The following is a 21,859-nucleotide window of genomic DNA, read 5'->3' as shown; positions in this document are numbered from 1 at the left end:
TTCAATACAATAAAAGCAATTATAATTATATAAAAAATATCACCACTTATCACAAACTGTAAGAGATCATGAAAGAAAGAACAAGTAACAAGGAACAATATTATATAAAAGTAGGTACATAATTGTAAACATCATTAGAAATTAACAATTTAGAACATAAATAGATTGGTTTGAAAGATAAAACTTAACAAACACACAATAATAAGATACAACATTAAATAAGCTTGATGTGCTCTACATAGGTACACAGGTTGAAAAAAAAAAAAAAAAAAACAGTGGAACAGTTTTTTCATAATAAGAACAGACTCCAATACAATAAAAGCATTTTAGTAATTGGCACAACATCACACTGAAATAGATCATGTTAGAGAAGATAAATAACAATACAAGTACAATATTATGTACCTAATTTTAATTTTGTGTGTTAATATGACATTTTAATAACATAACATGAGCATACCTAACGTTTTATAACAAATAAAACAATAATTTCAAAAGAACATAACAAAAATTTAGGAAAAAAGTGAAATATTTTTGAAAACTGATATACCAATAATAATATATTTTATATATTATTATTGCAGCAAGTATTGCTTCAGATGAATAGTATTAGTTACACAAATTTATGTTGCTGTTCAGGAAAATCATGTAGTCTAAATTTTTGGGGCACAAACGATTTCTCCGTTGATTTGTGAGTTGTCCGGCCTTTGAAAATACTCGTTCCGAAGGAACTGAGGTTGCAGGAATACATAGATACTTTTTTTGTAATTGGTGAAGTTCTGGAAAGGATCATTCTTCCTTTTCCCAAAATATTATCGGGTTTTCGTTGCGCGGGGGGTATTTCATTTTTAAATACTCTCTGATAATGGTTTGGCCGGAGGTACTGGGGTCAAATACATTGATTTTGCTTGCCCTTTGAGTATCGTAGTTTGACCAAGCGGATGCTATGTTCCTGTCCGGTGGTATGACCGTACAGGTACGGTGAGAAAAAAAATCCTCGTAAGGAGTATGACCGTACCCAAAGATATTAGAAGAACGAGATATGCTATGTTGGCCGCCGGACCGTAGCCGGAGTACTACCTAATTAGGGTACTTTGAACGGTATCGGGACGTGTACGCACAGAAATCTGTTCTATGTATTAGTGCGGATACCTTAGCGATGCCTTAGCGTAAGCGAAGGTGTGCAGTAGTATTGGTGAACAAAACCGGCGACACTCGGCAAAACAATTCCACTCAGTACGAACTGCGCATAGCACATCTCGTTCTTCTAATATCTTTGACCGTACCCGTACAGTAGCACCTAAAATTAATTAATTGTTGATTTTCTTCCGGAAAACCGATAGTTACTGCCATCTAGGGACAATTTGTCATAACTTGCAAAAGTTTTTAGCGATTTAGGTCCATTACCAACGGAGTTATTCACAATTAAAATATTTCGTGACGTCACCGTCTGGCAGTTAGTGGTAAACAACATTTTTATTGCGAGCGATGTCTTTTTTGAAGTGAAATTTGTGGTTTTTGTTTGTTTTTACACTGAATAACCTAATCATCTTGCATTAAAAATTACCTCACGTGTTTGGTTGTGAATATTTATTACATATATTGTAACCGACAGTGTTTGTTTTCAGTTTGAATATAGTTTTTGATAGTTTGAACAAAATTCAATAGTGAATCTGAGTGCTGTGAACTATTTGAAATATTATTCGTTATACTGTTATTATCATTGACATTTTATTATTTTAGGTTATTAATAATTTGGACAGTGTTTTACTGTGATTTGACTTTGTGATTCGTATTGATAACTTGTTCAATTTAAATATTTTACTTTTATAAAAAATGGTTAACCCTTTGAATGAACAAGACATTGCTGATATTTTAATCTAAAGTGAAGATGAAGATGTTTACGAGACGAATCTGATACATCTGATGAGGATGAAACTATCCCAAGTTGTTCAACATCCAAAAAGAGAAAAGTTGATCATCGTAAATGGGATCAGGGTAAGTTTACGCCCATTATTCATGAATTCGATTCAACTAACTGAAATGAAGTCTTTGAATTCGAACAATCTCATGGCGCTGAAATGGCACGATAAAAGGGATGTACTTATGCTTAGTAACATACATACAGATGCAATGATTGTTACTGATAAAATTGACTTCTCCACGGGAGAAAATAAAATAAAACCAGAGGTAGTTTTAGATTATACCAAGAATATGGGAGCTGTTGACAAAGTGGACCGCATATTGGGCTTCACAAGCAGTTCCAGGAAGTCTCTAAAATGGTATAAGAAAATTTTCTACAGATTGATAGACATTGGAACACTAAATGCTTTCTTTTTGCATCGTTTGAAAACGCAAAAGGTTTTATCATTTAACGAATTCCGGGAAAACTTGTCTCAAATGATCGAAAAATATCACACGCCAAGGCCGGCATCATCTGGAGGAAGGAGAGTAGTGGATCAACCAACTCGCCTTTTAGGAAAACATTTTCTCCGTCTTGTACCAGAAACTGCAGCCCAAGGAAAGCGAACTCAGCGACATTGCCATGTGTGTAAACATACAGCAGTTCGAGCTCAGAAAAGAAGTGACACGAAATATATGTGCACCGACTTCAATCTTGCATTTTGCGTATATCCATGTTTCGAAGACTACCATACGAAAAAGCAGTATAAGTTAGTGAAGACAATTTTATTCCTAAGATAGTGTACATAATAATTAGATTAGTGTTTTTGTTATCGTAATTATTGACTGCATATACATTGTGTACCTATGTTGAATTTTTATAATGAAAATACAATAGTATAAATGTAAATAATAATACGTATATGTAAGTGTGTGAAAAGATTTGTTCTTCCCCCCCTTGATCCCCTTGGCATCATTAAAATTGTGGTAAGAGAATCTGATTTTTATTAAGTTAAAACAAAAATCTGCTTCGATTTCGATGGTTGGCGATTTCTGCGAAATAGTTTTTATTTTTTCCTTCTAAATAGCTTAGTATTTGTTTTTTCGTGCTAGTTTCTAAGGATTTTTTTATTATTTTTTTATACTCTACGAGGTGGCATTTATTTTTTTCTATATTTTGATTGTTGAAAAAACTCCCTCCAGCGGGACCGTTTTCTTTCCAGAAACTCACCACCGGACAGGGAGAAAGAATAAAAAATATTAATTTTAATTAAAAAAAAAAATTAAAATAAAATTTAATAAAATTTTAATTAAAAAAAAAGGTTTTCTAATAAAATTTTAATTTAAAAAAAAAAAAAAATAATAATAATAATTTTTTCAATAAAATTTGAATTAAAAAAAATATATATATATATTTTCCTCCACTGTGGGTCAGCAAGTGGTTATACAAAACCCCCCCCCTTTAAGTTGGCAAAACCCCCCTTGGGACAACATACTGTCAATAGCTAACCCAAATTCAGCATTAGAATTATTTTATAAAACTCTAGAAGCTTATATTTCGAAGAGTACAGATAAAATTGTCATCGCTAAGAGAAATTATAAAAAAAATTAAGCCTTGGATCACTGTAGGACTAATAGTCTCTATTAAACAAAGAGATAAATTATACAAAGAGATGTTAAATTATCAAAAAACCTGTAAAAAAATAACACAAGAATTATGCCTTTCATGAAAACGAAATATTTAATGTATGGAAATTTACTAAAAAGGTTAATAATAAATTGCAAAAAGAAGTATTATTGTGAACAAATTGATAGTGCAAAAAATGATACCAAAAAAAACGTGGAATATTTCTAACGAAAACACGAAAAAAAAAGTATAAACCGATGTCAATGAGATTATAATAAATGAAAATATTATAACTGACAAATCGGCTATTGCAGAAAACTTTAACAATTTTTTTACAAATGTAGTAGATCAAGTACTTGAATCTTCTAGTAAAATTGATAATGCAATACCCGTAGACTCATCTTTACACTTAGACTCAACTAACGATTCAATCAACCCCTTAGAATATTTTTCACCCATCACAACAGATGAAATTGATACACACATTGACGGTCTAAAATCAACAAATTCTACAGGAATTAATGGTTTATCAGGTAACGCAAAAAAAAAAATAAACATTACATTTTAACTCCATTGCTACATATTTTTAATATATCCTTAAAAGAGGGACATTTTCCCGAAAAATTAAAAACCTCTATCATAATACCAATTTACAAATCGGGAGAAACGCACATATTAGACAACTATAGATCTATTTCCTTGGTCTCAAACCTCTCAAAAATATTTGAAAAATGTATCAAAAATAGAATAATGAATTACCTAGAACAAAACAAAATTCTGTCCCAAAATCAATATGGCTTCAGAACAAAACTAAGCACTGAAGATGATATATTCGATCTGACTAAAAAATTATACACATCTGTTGATCAAAATAAAAAGAGTTTAGCTATATTCCTAGACTTAGAAAAGCTTTTGATACGGTAAATCACAATCTACTTATAAAAAAATGAATCAAATAGGATTAAAAAATGATACACTAAGAATTCTTACTAGCTATCTCAAAGACAGAAAACAAAAAACAAAAATAGGGGATTTTTATAGTACTGAAACAGGAATAAAAAATGGAGTACCACAGGGAACTGTGCTTGGCCCAATTCTCTTTCTAACATACATAAACGATTTATGTGATTTTATAATCCCTGGTATAATTGTATCTTACGCGGATGATACAGTAGTAATAGTGAATGGAAAATCCTGGCCTGAAACTTTTTTGAAGGCAACAAAATGTATTACATATGTCTCATCATGGCTAAAAAGTAAAAGACTCTTCTTAAACTATAGTAAAACATTTTACCTAACCTTTTCTAAAAATAGTAAAAATAAACCCCCTAATAACCTTAAAATTCGAAAACATAACGTTAACTATAATCAAGAAATATGCTCATCTTGCTTTGAATTCGGAAAAGTTGAAAAGATTAAATATTTAGGTATTGTTATTGATACAAAATTAAATTGGCAGTCACAAATTAATAATACCGTTTGTAAATTAAGATATCTTACATACACATTTTACAGACTAAAAGAAGTGCTCAATGTTGAAAAACTGAAAATTACATATACGGAATAGTAGGATGGGGCGGTGCGCTTCATGCACATATCAAACCATTACAAATAATTCAAAATTATGTCATCAAAAATATGTATAGTCGGAAAAGTTTCAACGAATGAGTTATAGAAAGAATCTAAGCTATTCTGTCTCCGTAAACTATTTATTTTGCAAACTATGAAATACATCTTTAAAAACAAAAATAAATTCGATATAAATGAAAACAGAACCAACATTAGAAATAATAATATATTTTATACCCCCCAAACGAACACAAAACAAATGCAAACACACTGCAGTTTCTTTGGACCTCGTACTTTCAATCTTTTACCGAAAAATATTCAAGTGATTACTAAACTTCCTCAATATTTAAAAGAATTAAAATTATGGCTTTTCGATACAGCAGTTGAAACTTTTTTTATTTAATTTGTATCAATTTATGTTTCTCATAAAATATTCACCATATATTACACTAAACACATATAACTTCACTATACATTATTATAAACACTTTTTAAACAAAACGCTTAGACAAAATGTAATCTTGTTTTTATTTTATATGCCTACAATTTGTTTATTTCTAGGTACAATAAAATAATAACTTAAATATATTACCCACGCACAGGCTGCGCCTTAGTGGGTTCCCATTATTCGTATTGATTTATATAATATTGTATGTAATTAATGTAAAAATTGGGAAAAATAAAGGAATTACAAAAATAAATAAATAAAAAAATGACAGTGGAACCAGTATTTGCTTTAAATATCCGCAGGGATGACTTTTTAGCATTGTACATCAGCCCGTGACTATCAACGTAAGCTTCGCATATTGCCAGAAGTTTTCTCATCGCTCTTACCGATGGAGCTAGTATGACCATGTCGTCTGCATTGCTAATATTGTTCATACATACCCCGGCAATATGGAATCCGATTCTTGTTGTATTTAGTGTTTTACTAAGTTCATCCATATACACGTTGAAAAGCACTGGGGACATTGAGCCTCCTTGTCTAACGCCGCACTTTAATTTGGCTGGTTCTGATAGGCTTTCATTCCATCTGACAAAGTTCTCCTGTTGGTTGTACCATGTTCTCAGTATATTAACAATTTGTGGTGGAACTTGTCGTTTGGTCAGTTTTTTCCACAACGCATTATGACAAACCCTGTCAACGGCTTTGCTTAAGTCTAGGAAGCATGCGTACACCCGTTGTTTTTCTGGCTTTATAGTATTTTATTGTTTGTTTCATGCTATATTTGGCCGTATCAGTAGAGCATCCAGCTTTAGCACTTGTTGACAAGCCAATTCAATTGGCTGAGCAGGACTTATTTGTTAATATGTATTAACTATTCATTCAATAAAAAAAAGTAATTATAATAATAATAATTACAGTAAGAATGGTTTTTCTTTAGTATGAGTGCTATTGTGTCTCATTAAATGTTACTTCTGTAAAAATGAATGATAGCAGTTAGAACATGTATGCTTAGTTTGAATGCGAATGTGAGTCATTAAATTGGTCTTTGGTGAACATGAATAGTTACGTAAGAACATGAGAATTGATTTTCATAAGTATGAATGCGAATGTTTGCCATTAAGCTTATGCGAACATGGATAGTTACAAGAAAAGTGACGGGTTTTCTTTAGTATGAGTGTGATTGTATCTAATTATGCTTGACCATGAATAATCACCGTAAGAAAATAATAACAAAGTTTCCTTAGAATGAGTTAGAAAGTGTTGCAATAACTGTGACTTCTTTGAAAATGAATAATGACATTAAGAAAATGAGAATAGTGTATCATTCGTCCTCGTATGAGTAAACAAGTATGCCATTAAATTTGGTTTGCGTGAACATTAATAATTACAGTAATAACATGAGAACGGTTTTCGCTCAGTGTTAGTGAGAATGTGACATGGCTTAAAGAAGATACTTACACTGAGGATTTGCGAAGAAACAAACACAAAATATCCTAATATTACTTTGCATTCCAGAAAATTATTATTACCCTTTCCCTCAACTTATTTGATGGAACATGGATTCAGCGCCATAAGCGATTTACACAAGAGTTGGTGAGCACAACATTCATCTCAATATTCTTTGTGTAATAGTAATTGGTTAGTTACAGTTATTAAAATATAATTTTAAGAATGTATATAAAAACAAGGAGGATCGAAATATATATATATATATATATATATATATATATGCACACATATAAATACAAGGCGTATAAATATATGGGTGTACATATATACATATATGGGTGTACATTTATATGTAAACACATACATATTTACATGCAAACACATGGACATTTAAATACAAACACACAGGCATATATGAATAGATGTGCACACTGTACGCATAGTGTATGCAAACATGTACACACACATGTACGCACAAATACATATATTGTGGAGCTAATGCATAAGTAGGTGATTGGTAAAGAAATTTAAATAATAAAATGGCTCAACGTGAGGAGGTCATCGGGTATAAGTATGTGTAAGTTCTTTCTGAGGGTATTAATTGAGTTTTAAAATATATCTAAGTCTAGAAGATTGCAGTATCTATCATACAATCGAGTCATTCTCGATGTTGGTTGAAAAACTTGTATTACTACGACAAGAATCGATTCAAAAGGTTACAGGGTTTCGTGTGGATTTCGGTTTTATATTAAAGTTAATTTGATTAATTAAAGATGAATCACACACAGTGTTCATGATTTTAAACAGAGAGATTATATCTGATATGTTTATTCTTTTGGCGAGTGACACTTCTTTAAAGTGGGTAAGTCTTTCAGAATAGTTACCAAGATTCTGATGTACTCCAGATTTGTAAACTAGTATTTTTTAGTATTTTTTTGAACGGAATCCACTTTCCTGCTATAAATTGCATAATGTCGTGACCAAATCACAGAGCCGTACTCTAAGATGCTTCTTACATATGAGTAGTACAAGATTCTGAAGCTACTGATGTCCTTAAATGATTAAGTTATTCTAGTGATGAAACCGAGCATTCTATTGGCCTGATTGACAATGTTTTGGTAATGGTTTCTGAAGGTTAGCTTCGATTCAAGTAAAATTCTCAGATCTCTAATGGAATCTACTCGTTTTAGGATTTCATCACAGATAAGGGAAATCAATTTTACGTACATTTCTCGTGAACGAGATGATATTACATTTGCTATTATTTAATTCCATTGCATTATCTATACACCATTGAGACAATGTGAGGAGGTCTTTTTGCAAAGTTTCGCAGTCTTCTTGTGAATTCACGGGATGAACATTTTTTAAGTCATCCGCATATAATAAACATTTACAAAAAAGTTTTGCCGTTAGATCATTTATGAATATAATAAAGAGTAGTGGTACTAAATGGGATCCTTGAGGGACACCAGATGTGACAAGATTGGGAGAGGACTCATAAATATAAAATTATTGACTCCTGTGAGAGATATAAGATATAATCACCTCAGGGGGCTGTCGTGGAAACCTGTTCTTTTTAGTTTTTAGATCAGAAGAGGATGACTGACTTTTTCGAATGCCTTTCGGAAATCAGTATAAACTTCATATAATTGTGTTCTAATGTCAAAATTGAAACTTAAAAAATTTACATATTCGATTAAATTTGTGGTAGTTGATCTTTTGAATAAGAATCCATTCTGAATACAACCTAAAATATGTTTAAAATGTGTAAAAATGCTTTCGAAAATTTTCCCAAAACATGAGAGTATACTTCCTGGGCTATAATTAGAGATGTCACTTTTATTCCCTAAGGGTAGAGACATTGAAAAAATAATTAATAATAACAAACACAAAAATAACCTTAAATTAATTTACCCAGCGACTAATAATAAGACGAATAATAAATTCAGGTGTTTAGAATTCATCGGACAGACATCTAATAAAATTGCCAAAGTCCTCAAAAAGTGTGGCTTAGATATTGCCTTCCGCACAAATAACAACTTAGGATCATCTCTTAAAAACTCAAAAAGTAAGGTACTCAAATTACAAAATAGTGGCATTTATAAACTCCAGTGTGACGAATGCAACGCTGTTTATGTTGGACAAACGGGCCGGTCCTTTAACACTAGGTTCAAAGAACATATAAGATCTTTTAAAAATAATAATAAAATGCAATCTCAATTTGCCAAACATCTCCTAGATGAAAATCACTCACTTAATGATAATAATAAACCAACTCCGTTACACGTACAAAATAAAGGCCGTAAACTGAATCTTTTAGAACAGTTAGAAATTAACAAAAACTCTAATAATCCGAAAGCTATTCTAATTAATGAACAAACAAATATAATTCGTTCACCCCTACTAGATATCTTCAAACCTAGTGCAAATATGAATGCACTATGAAGTACTTAATTATGCTATTAAAATAACCCTATGAGTCATCGTTTGGGAATAACTAACATTAAGACATTCAGTCAAATTTAAACATTACACTAATTGGGGAAACTTTGCTGGGGTAGTAACCATTAATAATTTCTAATATCTTACTCAAAAATCAATTAAGAAATCAGTAATTGAAATTAAAATACCTACCTAGAAATAATATAAATGTATCGTCTGTAAGTGGGCTACCCACAGTTTGATAATGCCTTCAGAGGGCGAAACAGCTGTCACGCGTAATAATAATTACACAGCAGAACTTGTTTAAAAATAAACTGTTTTTATAAACCCAATAACAATATTATTGAATATATAAAAAATAAAAAATTATATGGAGTTCTACAAATTAAACTTAATAACAATAAATACCTTTGTTTGAGTTTAGTGATTTCATAGTTTTGAATATTTCAGTCCTTGAAATTTAGACATGACTGAGCGAGTAGGTACTTTCTTGAGAATCATTATTTACATGTTGATTTGACACATCATTTGTATTAAAAACAGAGCAGAGTAAATTTAGAAAAGTTAACTAATTTCATGACCATTGTTTGCTAGTTTCATTTAATTATTTATTTCACGCCTATTGAGGCTTTTACATATACATATATAAAAAAATAAAGGAAATTATGCACGTAAATAGTGCAGGAAACAACTATTCAAAACAATAGCAAAAAAAAAAAAGTTATAATGTTATTGATACAATACTCAACATGTAGATACAAAATATACAAATTATAAAAACATAAGAAAACCAAAATATTTTTTTTTCTTTCATCCGACAAATGTCAATATATTAGTCAAATTAAATACCTTTATTAAAATACTCCCCCACTTGATGAAAAACACTTCAATAAGGTATGTTTAATCATTAAAATCGATGTGTTAAATATATCAACAACATCGTAGTATTTGTTTCCTAGCTGTTGAATCCGTTGCATATGAGTGTATTATTGGGACATTGATATAGTTATAAAACACGGGGAAGGCCCAAAAAACATTCCCCCAGTCTTTTTGAACGGTGAGATTCTGAAAACAGTAGAAACCACAAAATATCTAGGACATATCATCAACAACAAGTTAACGGATGATGAAGATATTGACAGGCAGAGGCGTGTACTGAGTATAAAATGTAACATGCTCAGTAGAAGATTTCGGCTCTGTAGTCCACGAGTGAAAAGGACGCTCTTCTTAGCCTTTTGCACCACCCTGTACACATGCGAGCTCTGGGCTAATTTCAAGAAAAGAACAATGGAAAGGCTTCGGGTTCAATATAAAAACGCCTACCGATTGATGTTCGGACTCCCAAGGCACTGCAGTGCCTCCTCGATGTTAACAGAAGGGCGAGTTCCAGGATTTACAGCTCTGTTAAGAACCAGGATTGCAGGACTGAGGGAAAGGATAAACCATTCCAGAAACACTATTATCATAGAATCCCGTCTGACTTCAGGATCGAGCATTGAAGACCATTGGAGAAAGATACTTGCTCCCACAATCTTAGATCCGATGGATTTCCGTGCTTCTCTGCTTTAACTTAATTTCATCTTCTATTTAATTTTTATTTTTTTATCTCTTTTTTATTTTTTTTTTTTTATAATGTAAATATTATTTGTACTTATATCCTCTATGGGATGTGTGGGATTGCACTAACCTCCCCACATTCTGGAATAAAGAATTTATTATTATTATTATTATTATGATATAGAATTGCTACAATAATATGGTAGGTACTGTCTTGTGAATGACCTATTAGGAGTATTAAAAGGGATTACGTACAATCAATCAGGGGTATCAAACAATGAATTAATGATTTTATACTAACAGGTTAAATCGGACATTATTCTACGATCGGATAATTTTATTAAATTTAATGAACAAAAAAAGTTATCGTTATTCAGGCATTCTCTAGGAATGCGTACTTAAGGAATTCTCCAAGATGGAACAAGAATATTGTCAGTTAGTACAAGAAAAAGGTTTATCTCCACTGTGAGTCAGCATGTGTCTAGTCAAAAATCCCTTTTGAGAACAAGAATAGTTGCAATTAGAACAAGAAAAAGGTTTTTCTCCACTGTGAGTACGTATGTGTCTCGTCAAAACTCCCTTTTGAGAAGATGAAAAAGTGCAAGCGGAACATGAAAAAGGTCTTTCTCCACTGTGATTCAGAATGTGTCTCGTCAACGATCCCTTTTTAGAACATGAATAAGTGCAAACGGAACATGAAAAAGGTTTTTCTGCACTGTGAGTTAGCATGTGATTCGTCAAATCTCCTTTTCGAGAACTTGAATAAGCACAAACGGAACATGAAAAAGGTTTTTCTCCACTGTGAGTAAGCATGTGTGTCGTCAAAGATCCCTTTTGAGAGCATGAAAAAGTGCAAGCGGAACATGAAAAAGGTTTTTCTCCACTGTGAGTTAGCATGTGTGTCGTCAAATGTTCCCTTCGAGAAAAATAATAATTGCAGAAAGAACAAGAAAAAGGTTTTTCTCCACTGTGAATCAGCATGTGTCTCGTCAAATCTCCCTTTCGGCAAAAAAAAAAAAGGTGCAAGCGGAACAAGAAAAAGGTTTTTCTCCACTGTGAGTCAGCATGTGTCTCGTCAAATCTCCCTTTCGGAAAAAAAAGGTGCAAACGGAACATGAAAAAGGTTTTTCTCCACTGTGAGTTAGCATGTGTCTCGTCAAAACTCCCTTTTGAGAACACGAATAAGTGCAAACGGAACATGAAAAAGGTTTTTCTGCACTGTGAGTTAGCATGTGTATCGTCAAATCTCCTTTTCGAGAACTTGAATAAGCACAAACGGAACATGAATAAGGTTTTTCTCCACTGTGAGTTAGCATGTGTCTCGTCAAAGATCCCTTATGAGAGCATGAAAAAGTGCAAGCGGAACATGAAAAAGGTTTTTCTCCACTGTGAGTTAGAATGTGTCTCGTCAAATGTTCCCTTCGAGAAAAAGAATAATTGCAGAAGGAACAAGAAAAAGGTTTTTCTCGACTGTGAGTCAGCATGTGTCTCGTCAAAACTCCCTTTCGAGAACATGAATAAGTGCAAACGGAACATGAAAAAGGTTTTTCTGCACTGTGAGTTAGCATGTGTCTCGTCAAAGATCCCTTTTGAGAACATGAATAAGTGCAAACGGAACATGAAAAATGTTTTTCTGCACCGTGGGTCAACATGTGCATCGTCAAATTTCCCTTTTGAAAACATGAATATTTGCAGTCAGCACAAGAAAAAGGTTTTTCTACACTGTGAGTCAGCATGTGTTTCGTTAAATGACGCTTTTGATAACATGAATAATTGCACACGGAACATGATAAAGGTTTCTCTCCACTGTGAGTCGGCATGTAGTTCGTCAAATTTCCCTTTTGAGAACATGAATATTTGCAGTCAGAACAAGAAAAGGATTTTTCTAATCTGTGAGTCAGCATATGTCTCGTCAAATCTCCCTTTTGAGAACATGAATATTTGCAGTCGGAACAAGAAAAATGTTTTTCTCCACTGTGAGTCCGCAAGTGACAATCTAACTGTGACTTTGACTTGCAGGAGTACTTACAATGGGAACAAGAGAATGGTTTTTCCAAAGAACGTGTATTTTGATCGGTCAATGAGTCTGAAAAACATTACGAATAAGTATAAGTATAAGCATCATTAATTCTATACATGAAAAAAAAACACGAATCTTTATTTACCTGTTGTCTGTGTTTTACTTTGCAGGCGTTTAAGGCTTTCGTTTTTAACATCCGGAAAGTCTATGTCGATTTCCATAAAAAGGATTCCCCCTCCATCTTCTTCTTGAGGTCCTGGTTCTACCTTGAAGCTAAAAGTCTCCACTTTAATGCCACCTAAAAACCAATCAAAAATACTCAATTGATAAGTCTAGACGAAGTGCATTATAAAATAGTACAATTAAAGTCGTCCATCTCCTGGAGAGTACTACAAAAAAACTGTTATTTTTTTTAAATTTAATTTTAAAAATGTATGATAACTGGTACGATCGATGGTTCATTTAGGAAATAAGAAGGACCGCAGATGTTCATTTCAAGGCGGATATACTATTTACTCTTGAGCACATTCTATACACAGGTTTGTATTGTTAGAGAAATGATAATCGAATCAATATAACATGTGTTTTAATGCACCCTAATGTAACTTGTGGCAGTTTCCCGTAAATATAACATTTAAAGTAAATACCAAAGTACGACGAGAACAACAAGAACAAGTACTTCTTAAAAATTATGGCCTGCCTGGGCAACTCAAAACTGACATGGATTACTAGCATCGAAATTTTACGCAAAACAGTTTTTGACATAAGCTTCGCAACTTACGGGTTTTCCGAGTGCTCTCCGCATGCTGTAAGGATTCCTTCTTTACATCTGAAAAGTCAAAATCCATATCCCCATACAGCATTTCACAACCGCCTTCTTCCTGTGGCCCTGGTTCCTTCTTGATGGAGACACGCTCTGGATTCAGTAGATCCATGGTAAGACTGTGGTAGGATTTTGGGTTGGTTCTAGCCCAAAAATAAAACTGAAACCTACAGAAATAGAACGTTACATTAAGAACGAAAATCTTATTTGGAAGAGATTTGAATATTTCATTTCAGTTGGAATATTTTGTAAGAACAATGAGGTGTATGCAAACATATGGACGCGCTGTAGAAATCTCAAAGTGGCAAGATAAAAGCGAAACTGTATTTCTTTCAATTTTGTAGCTTTAGTACTAAACTGCTACGGGTCACGTAAGGTCGTGTGCAACCTCTGAGTAAATAGAGTAACAAAGTGCCAAAATGCCCTCGTGCGTGAAGAGAAAATATTTTTATTACCCGACAAACACTAAAAAGCCTTCGTGCGTGATGAGGTGTTTTGACTACCCGACAAGCACTATAATAAGCCAAAAGATAAAATTTCTTTCGAAAAACACAAAAATTATTTTATTATTTTGAAAAAATATATGTAACGATGATTTTCAGATATAAACATCTTGTGAGATAGTGAAAGTAGCAACACATAATTGTAATATGGACAAAAGCCTTATAGCAGTAGATTTCATACAGTATTGCGTGTTCATCTTATAGTGTAAGCGAGTAAGCTTATACGAGACACGCCCGTGACGTAGAATGTAGTGTCCGATGCAAAATCGATTTAATTTGTACATATTCTTTAAATGTCCATCTTAGCCCAACATGAACAGCATTGAAATTGAAAAATTTACTAAATAAATAATAGTGTTTTTACTTGCCACATTTTATAATGAGTTTGTCAGACAATAACGAGTCTAGATGTATTGTGACGTCATTGGGTGGATGCAGAGTAAATATTTGGAAAAAGATTAAATAATTTTGATTGAAAAGAAATTAAAGTTTAGATAATTGATGACGGTTTGCAGAATCTAATGCTGTCATCCTCTGTATATCTATTTAAATTAGCCTGATCGCATATTCTATGTACTCTCCGACAAAATCTCGGTAAACCCAGGTATAAGTAAGGTTAGGTCGCGGTAAACAGCGACACAGCGCAGTTATACAGTTAACCATTCAAAATACTCGGGAGGGAAATATCGACATTACAACTTACCAATAACTTATTATAATGAAGTAACATCTCAATCTGAACGATCTTGCAAAATACAGTGACAGATGCTTTAATGATAGTGATCTATGGTTATGTTCAAGGTGTTGCCATTTTTTACGATTTAGTACCGTCCCAAAATATTATTTCAATTATAATGAAAACTCTGTGAATGAAATCGTTAAGGCGATCCAATACCAAGTAATGCTGAATCAGGTGTTTTTGGTTTGAACATTTGTTTGCTTAGAAATACTACAGATGCTTTAATTAAATACTGCAAGTAGAACACATCTTGGCCTTGTCAGCCGAAGATCATTTTTTGAAGACTTTTTATAAGCCTAGAAAAAAATATGTATCAGGCCTAAAAAAAAGTCTTGTGCAAAATATCCTATTTACAAATCCATTTTCGGCCTATGTTTTTATTGAATAGCTTAGCAAATTCAATTTTTTATTCGATTATCGGAGGAAATTTTCATGTAGGTATGTATCAGAACTTCACAAAATATGCATTTTTGCGTTTTTTTACATGAATATTGATCGATTGTCGGGGAGGTGAACAATGAATTTTCAACTGTGAAATAACCCTTATGCCGTCTACGTAAGGGTTTCACGCATCGTACTAAAATCAGTTTACGTGTAATCGTTTTTTTAAAATTCCTACATTGGGGAGGAAAGATAATAAAAAAACTGGTTGCTCGAGATATCCAGACGATCATTTTTTTAATTTTTGGCCAAAATTAAAAAAAACCATAAATTAGAATTTTTACATGGAGTCATACAAAGTCGTTATGGTGCTATATATACAATGAGATAACCTGTATTTGACCATTTGTTTCATTTTTGTAGGATTTATAGAAAAAGTATTAAAAAATTGTAAAATTTATAATCGCTTAATGTTTGTTACTTTGAAACTGCCGTGACCAGAGGCAGATTTGCAGTCTTGGCCGCCCTAGGCCCCAGACCATGTAGCCGCCCCTTTCTCAGTACCCATCATATTGACCAGGAGTATCCAAACTTTTCAGTAAGTTCCTAGGGTCAAAACCGTTTTAATTTTCCTGCCATTATCATTAATGGTTAATGGGGTGAGATTTGTCCAGGTCTTGGCGGCGGATACGTCTGCCCACCTGCTGCGTGGCGGGCCGGATTGAGTGAGGGAGGCCTTTTGACCTTTCCAGCCGGACTATCTTGACCCATCGCCTTGCACCGCAGTTGGAGGGATGGAGGAGCACACTAATCCCCAGATTCCTACCCACCCCTCATACATTTTCCTTTTCAGAACTTCCTATCCTTCCCTTCCTTAAAAAGACCCTCCACACAGCATCACCTAAGATGACATAGGTTGTGAGGAAAAATATTTTCCTCAAAGCCTCTTGTGTGGAATTAATGTAAAAAAATACGCTTGCTAAATTCGCTAGTTCAATTACTGTATAATTGTCGATTGTCGCAGGCCGGATTGATGACATTGGCGGGCCGTTGTTTGGAGACCCCTGATATAGACTATAGACTACATAATGAATTTACTTTATTGACAACTTTTATCGAAATCGATTCAGAAATTTAGTTAACTATAATAGCTGCTAGTTTGTAATACTTTCTAAGGTTTCAAGGATTTGAATAAAACATTTAAAACAGTTTTAGGTTTAATTTATTTAACTAGTTTCAGGTTTATTCTCATACAATAATATATAAGTGTTTCACAGTTACAATTAGGGTTGCCAGATACGGGCTGGATAAAAAGTTATTATTAAGTCTCCAAACAAATAAAAGAAATCAGCACCTCTTTTAAATAAAAATCAAATTAAGGTACATATTCGAATATAATAACTAAACTTAAAATACAAATTAAAACGTTGGTAAAAAAATTTACGTAAAGCATTATCTAACATAAAAAAAAACTGACCTCAAAACAAAAATCTGGCAGGTAGAATTCTCGTCTGCACTTAAGTGCATCAAAATCATTAATTAGATCTTCGCAATCCAATTTCCTTAAAAAATCTGCTTCTATGTTAAGCAAAGCAAGATTGTTCAGCCGTTGCTCCGCCATTGTTGTGCGTAAATAATTTTTTACACGTCGTAAACAAGAAAATGATCATTCTCCAGAAGAGTTACTGGCGGGAGTACACACACATTCGAAGAGCAATATCCACGTTTGGATAATGCTACAAGATCTTCAGTTCGTAACCATTTTAACAAACTGACAGCATTGTTTCGATCCTTATTTTTCACACTGCAGTGAGCACGAAAATGGAGACATTCTGCTAAAAAATGGGCTTCTAAATCACTAGAATAAATCATTTGAAATGATTTTGCCTTTTCTTCGACTTCAGATGGGCTTAGTTTTATCAATTGAGTAATAAAATTATAATTTTTAAATATTGAAGACAATATTGGTGATTTTTAAACGAAAATCTGAAACAGAAAAATCAGAAAAGGAAACGGTCACATCTGGGACTCGAACCCAGGACCCTTGTCTTTCCGGGACAATGCTCTACCAACTGCGCTAATGGGACCCTATCCCCATCGGTCACTTTTAACTGTATCATACTTCGAATAAGAACCACCAACGTTGTCTTCATTTTTTTTTTCTTTTTACACATTAAAAATAAAAACAATAAGATAGGTTTATCTATAAGACGCTGTCTAGGATTGCATTTAGTTCGGGTTGAATCTTGCGATCATACATAAAGATAGTTGCCAATAAAAATGTGCGGTGAAAAAAAAATGAAGACAACGTTGGTGGTTCTTATTCGAAGTATGATACAGTTAAAAGTGACCGATGAGGATAGGGTCCCATAAGCGCAGTTGGTAGAGCATTGTCCCGGAAAGACAAGGGTCCTGGGTTCGAGTCCCAGATGTGACCGTTTCCTTTTCTGATTTTTCTGTTTCAGATTTTCGTTTAAAAATCACTAATATTGTCTTCAATATTTAAATATTATAATTTGAGGTTTTACTCAATAAGTTATTCCGAAAAATAATAATTCATTTCTAGACTTGCAGAAAAGTCAATAGATGTCGCACATTAAAAATAAAAACAATAAGATAGGTTTATCTATAAGACGTTGTCTAGGATTGCATTTAGTTCGGGTTGAATCTTGCGATCATACATAATGATAGTTGCCAATAAAAATGTGCGGTGAAAAAAAAATGAAGACAACGTTGGTGGTTCTTATTCGAAGTATGATACAGTTAAAAGTGACCGATGAGGATAGGGTCCCATTAGCGCAGTTGGTAGAGCATTGTCCCGGAAAGACAAGGGTCCTGGGTTCGAGTCCCAGATGTGACCGTTTCCTTTTCTGATTTTTCTGTTTCAGATTTTCGTTTAAAAATCACTAATATTGTCTTCAATATTTAAATATTATAATTTGAGGTTTTACTCAATAAGTTATTCCGAAAAATAATAATAAAATTATATTTATTATAAAGTGATTTGTAAGCACCCAGTCGTTTTTTTTAGTTCTGCTGATAAGGAATAGATTATTACTAAAAAAGTAGCGATTCTGAAATTTTCGCGGCCGTTTTTTTGTTGCATCTCTTCACCTGTATTATTCTCGCCAGGAAGTAGCTTAGGCTTTCGATTGCGTCGAAAATCTCTTTCATATTCCTGTAAAAGGGACAGTTTTTTGGTTTGGTTTTCGAAATCATCGAAATTATCTCGCATTTCGCCAATAAAATGTATAAGTACCTCATACAGTTCTATGACAATAGTGATGTCAATTTCCACACTCTGAAGTTTTTACTCTGGCGTTAATACGATTCAGTAAAAATCCCTAAAACACAGTCATGATGGCCGTTTCAAAGCGTTCCAGTTTTAAACGAATACCTCTTGCTTCACATATAACGGCTTTCTTCTGTTCTGTGTCATTTTCGATCGAGACTGACGATTTATGGATTCCTGCTTTATCTATTTTGACCATAGATGTCACAAATCCGAACTCCGTAGGCTACTTTAGAACAATGCTAAAAAGAAATAAAAATCCTTTGCCTCTTAATCCTATTCCAACGTTCCTCCACCCCCCCCCCCTTTTCATAGATTTTAACTAAAAATATATATATTTTTATATTTTAAAGAAAATACCTTTATAATGTCGTAGTTTATTATTCACTATCATCAGTGGAAAGTTCATAATTGGCATAAATAACATCTTATTATTGTATTATTTTATAATCTCTGATTTATTTATTTATTATAGCTTTTGTAAGGTGATTAAGAGCGTGTTCACACAGAGCTATAATATGCGTGGGATGGCGTATTTCAGCATATCGCTCGCCGTACATTCCAAATTGGATAGTATGGTGAGCGATATGCTGAAATACGCCATCCCACGCATATTATAGCTCTGTGTGTGAACACGCTATAATGCATAACAATACCTAACGCGGTTCACAAGCACACTAGCGCAACTGAATCACGGTAGGGATTGGAAATACGCAAGCGGGCGAGCGACGGAGCATGATAGGTGTGGCGAGGGCGGCTGTGGGGCGTGGGGGCGCGCTGTGTGCTGTGTGTGAACACGCTCTTGTATATCGCTATTTCGTACGTACAATATTTAGGTACTTAGGAAGTAATTTCTTGTTATCATCTGTGACTTTTTGTCACGATTGGCCGCCCCTAATATCTGGCCGCCCTAGGCCCGGGCCTACATAGGCCTAAGGGCAAATCCGCCTCTGGCCGTGACAGCTACTTTTTCGAGTCAACATTGAATATTTTATATTTATGTGTGTTGTCGGTGGTTTACTTGATAATGAAAGATACATATCTATGGAAATAAGTTTAATATTTAATTTAATTTTTTATACGTTTTAATGGTAGATTTTACATTTTAAAGTTAAATAGAGTAATATAAAGCCTTGGAATTTAGTATAAAGATGAAAGTGGTGTTTACCAAGCCAAACTAAATGGTATTTAAGCACAAAGCGTGAAGACGCACATAACCTCAAATAATTTTAACACAAAATATGGAAAACGATCGAATGCATAACTCTCGGAATAATCCAGTAATATATAACGTTAAAGGGTACTCACAGGTAGCTTTTCAATAATCACATGGAAAAGCACATTTGATATTTACAACACATCAAGCTGTAAAGCGTCTTGTTCATTTGACAGATAGGCCATAGATATGTGTATTAAATAAGATGCTCAGTTTACTACATTTGCGTTACTATAGGTAGTAGGTACTGGAGTAGTTGTTTTTTTATTATTATTTATATTGGCTTTTCCCACTAATGGTGATCTTGGCAATACATAGTTTACATTTATTTTTTAAATAAATACAGCAAATGACCAATGTAACATACTTTGTCTATGTGCCCCCTCCCCCTCTCAAAACTGTCTATGTGCCCCCTCCCCCTCCCAAAACTGTCTATGTGCCCCTTCCCCCTCCCAAAACTGTCTATGTGCCCTCTCCCCCTCCCAAAACTGTCTATGTGCCCCCTCCCCCTCCCAAAACTGTCAATGTGCCCCCTCCCCCTCCCAAAACTGTCTATGTGCTCCCTCCACCTCCCCAAACCGATACAAATCTGTCTCTTTCCGCAGCTACTGCTCCCGCTGAACTCCGAGCTATTCAATCGATTTATCACTCAATTCTTTTTATGTTTCGATCAAAATATTTCAATCGTGTAAATGTTTCGATCCTGCCCATAGCTACTGTAAATAATATGAAATTACTTAGGTTCGCAATAAAACAACGTGCTTGGCTAGGCTGACAAAAAACGGAAGAAGTTTATTACATACCATAGACTCTCTTCGCCTTGTCTTAGGAGCAATGAAATCTTCCCCAATCAACGCAATGCAAGAAGAATGCTGTGAATCTCATTTACATGTAAGAAGTCAATAACATCCCATTCCTTGATTCATAAACTTCAATGCTTAAAGTAAGAGGTTAATTCAAATCCCTTCTGGAAAAATCATTCTCCTCCCCCTCTCTATGATTACTACAATTCTCTCCTGGATTTAACTTCACACGCCTCAATGAATCTCTTTCCTTATACTTATGTCCCTATAAAAGCCTTACTTTCTATCCCAAGATCAATCAGTTTATAGGAATAAGTTAATAAATAAAGATTCAAAACTCACCGAATTCAAATAATGCAGAATTTAAAAAAAATATTGAAAAAAACTTGCCAAATTGTTTTTTTTTCTTCACAGATGGTTCCAAACTCAGTCAGGAGTCCCATTGCAGGGCCTATGTGACTATGTCTATGTTTATTTGTTTGTAAGTGTAATGTTCCTCCTATATTTGTGACTAAAGTATCCGCACTTCATGGACACGGCCGCGTTGTGGTGACCTCGGGTGTCGAGTAAAATAAATATAATGAAATAAAAACAATATTTTTTGTTTAAAACCACGATTTTTTTTTTAATTTTAAGACCGACCGGTTTCGCTACACTCGAGCATCGTCAGGGTACAAAATTAAACTAATCAAAAATATAAAATGTGTAATTATATATAGGTACATACAGAGGGAAATAGAAAGTAAAATCAAAATGAAACAACAATATATTTAAAAAAAAACTTTGACACACTAAGTCATGCAGGAATTTATAAATTAAATTGTAACAATTGTCCAGCGTTTTATATCGGGAAGACAACGCGCAATGTCAAAATTAGGATTAAAGAACATCTTAGATGCCTAAATAGCAATGACTTTTCAGAGTTTGCCAATCATCTTATTGAAACAGATCATACCTTCAATAAAAGCACCGGTGCTAAGATTCTCCATAGAAAAGACCATAGTAACAAATTGAATAACCTAGAAGCACTCGAAATAAAGAAAGCCACTAAAACCAAAAGTTTAATTCTGAATAATCAATTAGATTTT

The sequence above is a fragment of the Hesperophylax consimilis genome, chromosome 20 (assembly GCF_061612785.1).
Source record: "Hesperophylax consimilis isolate HC1 chromosome 20, BYU_Hcon_1.0, whole genome shotgun sequence".
Taxonomy (NCBI): domain Eukaryota; kingdom Metazoa; phylum Arthropoda; class Insecta; order Trichoptera; family Limnephilidae; genus Hesperophylax; species Hesperophylax consimilis.
The sequence above is the reverse complement of the archived record's forward strand: the minus strand, read 5'-3'. Positions refer to the sequence as shown.